Here is a 7939-nt window from a genome sequence, read left to right as displayed (position 1 = left end):
TTGGTACTCCATGCAGATATAAGCTTTTACTATCATTGTATTTTGTTGGTTTTATTTTCATTGAACATCTAATTTCATTGCACATTTAGTATTTACTATATGTGCCAGAAATATGGTTTTGATATTCAATTAGTCAGAACTAATTTCCATTATAACTCAACAGTGGAGGAAATGAAAACAAGCACACAGAGAGGGAGAATGGGCAGGAGACTTGCAAAGTCTCAGTTTAAATGGATGGGAATCAATAAGATTCACTTCCAGCTGAGTTTTCAATCGCTCCTTCAAAATATTATCTTAATCTTTTCTTAATTAAATTTGGTTTTCTCTGTTCCTTTTTTCATCTTTCTATACTTTATATATACCTTTTTTAAAGTGCACAATGTTTTCATTTGTTATTTCTCCTACTTCATTGAAATAATAAATATAATTCAGTGTATTATGAAGGTCACATTATAATCAACAGGCAGCTTTTCTCAAATATTTGACAAATCAAATAGTAATCATTTTAGTATTCAAATTAACTTAGAGAACATTCATATGACTTTATATACCAGTTAATATAAACATATCTGTAAATGTATATATGCTTTTAAATATTCTTATTTTAAACAGAATTCTAAGTCACAGTATTTCCTGAGGGGCTTGGTGTGCAGACGCATTGCATATCCACACTTTCTGTTGGTTGTAAATATTTATAAACAAGTGACAGAACACAGAGCCAAAGTGAAGGACTAAAAAATATATAAACAACGACAACAGCAAACAAAAGCCAGAGAACCTCACTACCATGGAGTCCATTCTGCATGCAGGACTAGGAAGCAATACTTTGGCATTTCCTAGATGAATGAAAAGTGCCCCTTTTAATGTTGTGTTTATTAATTTACCAAAGAGAGAAGGTGGAGTCAGCTCATTCTAATTACACATCAAGTGTCCAACTCAATCCCTGCCCCTTGCTATTTTTAAACCACTAACACTGTAATCAACCCCTTCCCCATGAACTGAAGAGTTCTTGTTGAAAAGCATAAAGTAGTAAGTGTAAGTTTCAAGCAAAATCAAATCAGACATATCCTACTGCCATTGAATTGATTCTGATTCTTGGCATCTTTAGAGGACAGAATAGATGCTTGGTTCTAGCTTCTTGACTTAAGATCATTGCTTCGATTCTTCCTGCTGCGGCCCTAATATTTCTAAAGTCTGATCTATTGGTAAACTATCCTGACAAAACCTTTGATACTTGAATGTAGGAGGGCGTGTGCCTATCCTCTGAGAACTATGTTCATGTAACTGTGCTCATATAGTTATCTCCCTTCTGTCCACACATTTAGGACACATTTAGGTTGGATGCCATCCAGGCACAGTGACCCTGTGCTCAACAGACCCTATGTCTGACATACCGCTGTCGGGTTCTGAGCCATGCTTGAAATCATTACTGGGCTTGAGCCCATTGTTGCAGCACCAGTAGCAATAAATCCTTTTGAAATTATTCCCCCTTTTTTTTAACCATCTGACCGTCTACTAAACCACGCTTGAAATGCTTTTCCAGGGACTGACCTTTTTGATAACCTGTCCAAAGTATGGGAGACAACGTTTCCTTTTCTCCATCCCAAGGAACATGCTCATGGTTCTTTTTCTTTCCTAACCAATTTGTCTGTCTTCTGGGATTCCGTGCTATCTTAAATATTCTTCACCAACACCATAACTCAAAGATATAAATTCCTCTTTGCCATTCCTATTCATTGTCCAGTTTTCACATGAATACTACATGATTGAAAAACCATGGCTTGGGTCAAAAACTTCTCACTACTCAAAATCATGTCTTTGCTTTTTAACATTTAAAATATTGTTTCTTGCAACATATTTGCCTGCTGCAATACATCACATGATTTCTTGATAGCTACTTCTTTTTTACCCCTTTTTTTTGTTTCTTCTATTTATTTATTGCTTCTTCTATATATTTATTTTTAAACATTTTATTAGGGACTCATACAACTCATCACAATACATACATCAATTGTATAAAGCACATCTGTACATTCTTTGCCCTCATCATTTTCAAAGCATTTGCTCTCCACTTAAGCCCTTTTGCATCAAGTAATCTTTTTTCCCCTCCCTCCCAGTTCCCCCCTTCCTCATGTGCCCTCGATAATTTGTAAATTATTATTTTGTCTTATCTTGCCCTGTCCGGCATCTCCCTTCACCCCCTTTTCTGTTGTCCATCCCCCAGGGAGGAGGTCACATGTATATCCTTGTATTGGTTCCCTCTTTCCAACTCACTCACCCTCTCCCCTCCCAGCATCGCCCCTCACAGCCCTGGTCCTAAAGGGATCATCCGCCCTGGATTCCCTGTGCTTCCAGCTCCCATATGCACCAGATAGCTACTTCTACACATATTGGTTCTAGATCCAAGCAAAATGAAATTTTGATAACTTCCATCTTCCCGGCATGTATCAAAATGTTTTCTTTTCATCAATTGGTCAGCATTTTTGTTTTGTTTACATCGCAGGGCAATCCACATTGAAGGCTGTGGTCTTTCATCTTCAGCAGTAAATGTTCTCCATATTCAGCAAGCAAGGCTGTATCATTTTTCTTTTGCTGGATGCTCTGGAGCCTTCCTCCAATCCAGCTGCGTCATTCTTCCAAAAATCCAGTTCTTTGGGATATTGAACTCAGCATACAGATTCAGTAACTATTATGAATGTTTAAGGCCTTGGTACAAGATAAAGCCATGACATGAGTTTAAAGCATACAGTACACCTTAGTGTGTTTAAACAACTATCTCTTAGTCTATGTCTCTGAGCAAATAATCATTCTGGAATTACTATTCTTTACTATCTTATTCACAATCTGTTAAAAGTTTACTGTCTTTGCATAGAAAATAAAACACGGGTAAACAGCTTTCGGGTATTTGCTTTCAACCCCAAACCACCTCAAATAAGCGATTATATCTTTTATTACAAGTTCTCCTATTAATCCAGCTTGGATTTCTGCCAGTTCCTTGTTTCTGTATTACTACAAGCATCTTGAGTCATCTCCGCAAAATTTTACTTGCTTATGACATTAATGCTATTGTTCTCTATTTTTTTTTCAAATTCTGTTGGACCACATATCTTTGTAGTGGGTTCCGGTAAGTATCTCTTCCAGTCTGTTGGGCAGCTGCCTTCTTCCAAATTACTTGGCATATAGTACAGTATGTGGTCTCCTTGAAACCTGTTAATCCCTCTTATGTCATTTCTTCCAGTTATATTAATTAGTCTAAATTCAAGTACAGATTTCAAAATCTCTTCTGGTCTCTCTCTTTTTCATTTTTAATGACCTTTGGTTTCTTCATACATCACGTCCTGGATAGCATTCCATAGTTCTTCCAGCTCATGTTCATTAGGGTACACTGTATCAAAATTATTCTTTACCTGGCTTGAATTTTAAGTAAGATGTACTCAAGTTTATGTCTTTGTTTTCATGGATATATATTTTTTAATTTTCCAGCTTTAATCTAATGTTATATATGCATACTTGATGGCCTTGATTGGGCTGAGGATATTGAGCTTCTTCATTGTCTTTCTCTACAATTGTAGTTTTTTTTATGTCTATGTTCATCTGGAGAGGTACACATGAATTGTAGCTGTCAATTGTATTAAAAAAGGAGTTTTCAGTGAATATTTCATTTTTATCACGTTATCCAACATTATTTATACTTCCAAAGCTCTCCTTTCTCACTACTTATGCTTTTTGTTTCCAACTTTCATTGCAATCACCAATATTTATCAATGAATCTTGATTGCATCAGACTGCAAATATTTGTCAACATCTTTATTTGGCCAACATTTCCCATCTTTGGATTCATGTTTGGTACATATGAATAATGCCATATTAACTGTTCTTTCTTGGATGCATATAGATATATCATTACTGATAGCACTGTAATTCAGAATAAACTTTGAAATGTTCATTTTGCTGATTAAAAAAGCATTATTCACATATAATTTTTTATTTCCCAAATAGTGGAACATATGCTCGTCCCATTAAAAATATTCAATGCCAGTCAATTCCAAACTAACTAAGGCCTAGGAGATTGTTCTTTATGTTTTCCATTTCATTTTTACAGTGTCCTATTTTCCTGGAATCATACCTGTGAACTCTATGTTTCAATTACTAAGGAACGTTTAAAGTGATTTCTTCTTATTCTGAGTCCTGTCATAAAAGCAATGCATGTCCCAGGAACATTACTTCAAGCACATCATTAAAGTTGACTCTACTTTGAGGAGGCAGCTTTTCCAAGTTGTATTGTGAATGCCTTCCATCCAGAGGGGCTCAATTCCCCACACTATCTTAGACAGTAATTCCTGTTATTTATTAACTTTTCACTCAAAGATAGAGGACCATGTCCTTCTCCGTAGCCCATCTTACTTTGCAAGCTCCACTGAAACTTTCCTATCATAGGCCACCCTTATAACATACATTCATTTTAAATGTCCGCAACATATTTTCCAGCACCCCAACAATGTACAAGTCACCACAGTATGACAAGCTTAGTATGAATGATAAGGGTATATTTGCTAAGTCTGCCAATTTAGAGTTTATTATATTCTGAAATTTTTTTATCTTTTTCTTCTGAAATTTTGACAAGAGTGATAAACCTACTGATACCTTGGACTTCAATAAAATTATGCCTTTTTCCATCCTCTACCACCCACCCCAACAAATATATAAAGGAAAAATTGTCTGTAGGAAAATTGTCTGTATTCATACTTCAGTGTTCTAAATGACCAACATAACTGTTAGAACACATGGTTTTTCATTTTCCTCTTCTCACTGGTCTACCACGACTAAGGGACATTATTCATAACACTGAAAAGGCTGAGATATAATTGGCCACTGAAAACATAATATATTGACAGCAAGTTGATTCCAAACTATAAACTTCATTAAGAAAACTATGCACCCCTTTCCTTTGGGAATTCCTAAGGGATTTTATTTTCAGGCCTTTCTTATTTTCTGTAGTCTCGCTCCATTCCTCCCCAAACTCCGTGAACAGTAAAGGTTTAACTACTTGTCCTTTAATATTTCTTAGATTGTTTTTTTTTTCATTTACTCACTCTGAGAGTTACATAGTTCAAGTCAACTTGGAGAGATATGAACGTGTAGGGGTGGTACTCAGCCTGGTCAGAAATGTCACAGGCTGATGGAGACTCATTGTGGGCATGGCCCAGGGAAGCTCCCCCTTTTCTCTGTCTAGAGATGCTCCTGATGGCTCACCTGGAGAGCAGCCTGAGCCCTGCCAAGTGTCTGCTGACCTCGAAGCCACATGACTTTGCACACGCCAGCTGTGATCTTCCTGCATTCCGCATCATTGCATGTGGCTGGGTGAGTCAGAAGAGGGACTTATGGACTTGAGTTGAACTGGGCTGGGATGTTTTCTTGATATAAAATACTTTCTTTCACATACTTGAGTGTCACTGGATTTGTTTCTCTAGTCAAAGACTAACACATTCACGTCTTTGCAATGATTTTTAAGCTATGTGCTTTAATATCCTAGACTACAAAATGTAATTTGTGATTTATTCATGAGTCATGATATTTCTTTGAAGTTTGGGAGGATTAGTTTAACCAATTTGCTCAGGGATGCTTAGCCTTAATTCATGTTTGTTTGTTTTTTAAAGAAAAGAAACCATAACTACTGTTGCTGTTGTTGTCAGGTGCCATCAATTTGGTTCCAAACCATAGCAATCCTCTGCACAACAGAACAAAACTGCCCTGTTCTGCACTGTGGTGGTTACATACGCTGGTACCAACTCGAGACAATTAAACAGTGAAGAGGTGGAGGTTAGTTTGTCAATCAGGTCACAACTTGATAACCTCATTTGGAGGCACGAAGGAGATCAATAGCTCACTAGAGGCCAGATACACTCTCTCCTTGGTCTTCCTGCCAACAAGCTACATAGAGCTACACTGATGGAGTCAGAGTCCAGTACTAAGATGCTTACACCACCACTGGGTCCACAAGACTTTCCACCCACTGGTCTGTGATCTTCCTGCATTAAACATCACTGCATAGCTGCATGAGTCTAAAGAGGACTAGTATCAACATTTGATGTAATATCAGACTTATGAAATTGATCTGGACTAGGCTGGGATGTTTTCTTAATGTACGATTTTTCGTTGATGTAAAGTTCTCTCTTGTATACATATGAGTGCCTCTGGATTAGTTTCTCTAGTCAACTCAGACTAACACCTGCACAATCTTCACAACAGTTCTATTCTTTCAGTCATGATGCCAATTAATTTCCTTAAGGGTCTTCCCATTTTCCAGTGCACTTCCATTTTACCAAGAATGATGTCATTCTCCAAGAATTGGTCTCTGCAGACAACATGCCCACAGTACATGAGGCAAAGTCTTCCCATCCTTGCCTATAAGGAGCATTCCGAGGACATTTCTTCCAAGACAGATGGGTTTGTCCTTTCAGCAGTCCAGAGCTTTTGTCAATATTCTTCTCTAACACCACAGTTCAGATACAAAAGTTATTTTTCAGTCGTTCTTATTCCGTTTCCAACTTTCACATGTATATGAGGCAACTGAAAATACCATGGCTTGAGTCAGAGGTACCCTATGCCTCAAAGTAATACCCTTAATTTTTGTACTCTAAAGAGGTCTTGTGCAGCAGATTTACCCAATACAATGTGTCCTTTGATCTCTTCACTGCTGCATTCATGAGCATTGATTGTGGATACAAGCAAAGCAAAATATAGACAAGACCAGACATTGAGGAAGCACTTGCCTCCTCGCTTGCTAGGAAGATGCTGTTGAGAACCTTACGCCTCGCTCCAAAATAGTGTCAGATACTGAAGGTCCAATGAATGGAATCAGAAATTGTTGGACATAGTGCTGGAGGATGGGTCCTTCATGTTGGAGTGCATTTGACTGAAGAGTAGCTTATTTCTTGGAATGACGTTTACCATGATGGCAGGAGTCAGGGAAAGCCAGTAAGAATACATACAGCCTTCTGTATCTTCCTTTGCTGATGGGTCATGACTCAAGGTAAGGAGAAACATCTGAAAAAAATCTGCTAATGAGTGAAATTTGGACTGTGCAAAGTATGAATCTAGGAATTTGGATGTGGGTCAACACTGACATGGAACGCATCAAAGTAGACGTCCCAGTTATAAGTGAGATGAAATGGACTGGAATTGACCATTTTGAAACAGAAAATTACATGGTTTACTATTCCAGAAATAACACAATCAAGAGGGAAGGCCTGGCATCAAAAAGACATTGCAGAATTAATCATGAAGCACAATACTTTCTGTGATGGGATTATACCTATCCGCCTTCAAGGAAATACAATCAATGCAAACATTATTCAAATTTATGCACCAACCACCAAAGCTAGTGATGAAGAAATGGAAGAATTCTACCAATGACTTTAGTCAGAACTTGATGAAACATGTCATCAAGATGCACTGATATTATTGGTGATTGAAATGCAAAAGTTGGAAACAAAGAGGAAGGATTACCAGCTGGAAAATATGGCTGGCTTGTTGATACAGGCAAACCTGGTGAATGCATGAGAGAATTTCGCAACACCTATGACATTTTCATTAGAAATACCTTTTTATAACAACACAATTTAACCATATCATGGACTTCTCTGGATGGAAAACACAGAAATCAATTTGACTACATCGGTGAGAAGAAATTATGGGGAAGTTCACTATCAGCAGCTGAAACCAGACCAACGACTGAGACCATCAATTGCCTATATGTCAGTTCAGTATAAAACTGGAGAAAATTAAAACAGTCCCTGAGAGCTAAAATACAACCTTGAGTCTATTTCACCTGAATTTTGAGAACATCTCAAAAACAGACTTAGTACATTGAACACTAATGACAGAAGACCTCAGGAGTTGTGGGTGACGTCAGGAGTTGGGGGTGGCGTCAAAGGGA

This window comes from Tenrec ecaudatus, chromosome 17, assembly GCF_050624435.1.
Source record: "Tenrec ecaudatus isolate mTenEca1 chromosome 17, mTenEca1.hap1, whole genome shotgun sequence".
Lineage (NCBI taxonomy): Eukaryota > Metazoa > Chordata > Mammalia > Afrosoricida > Tenrecidae > Tenrec > Tenrec ecaudatus.
Note: the sequence above shows the minus strand (reverse complement) of the source record.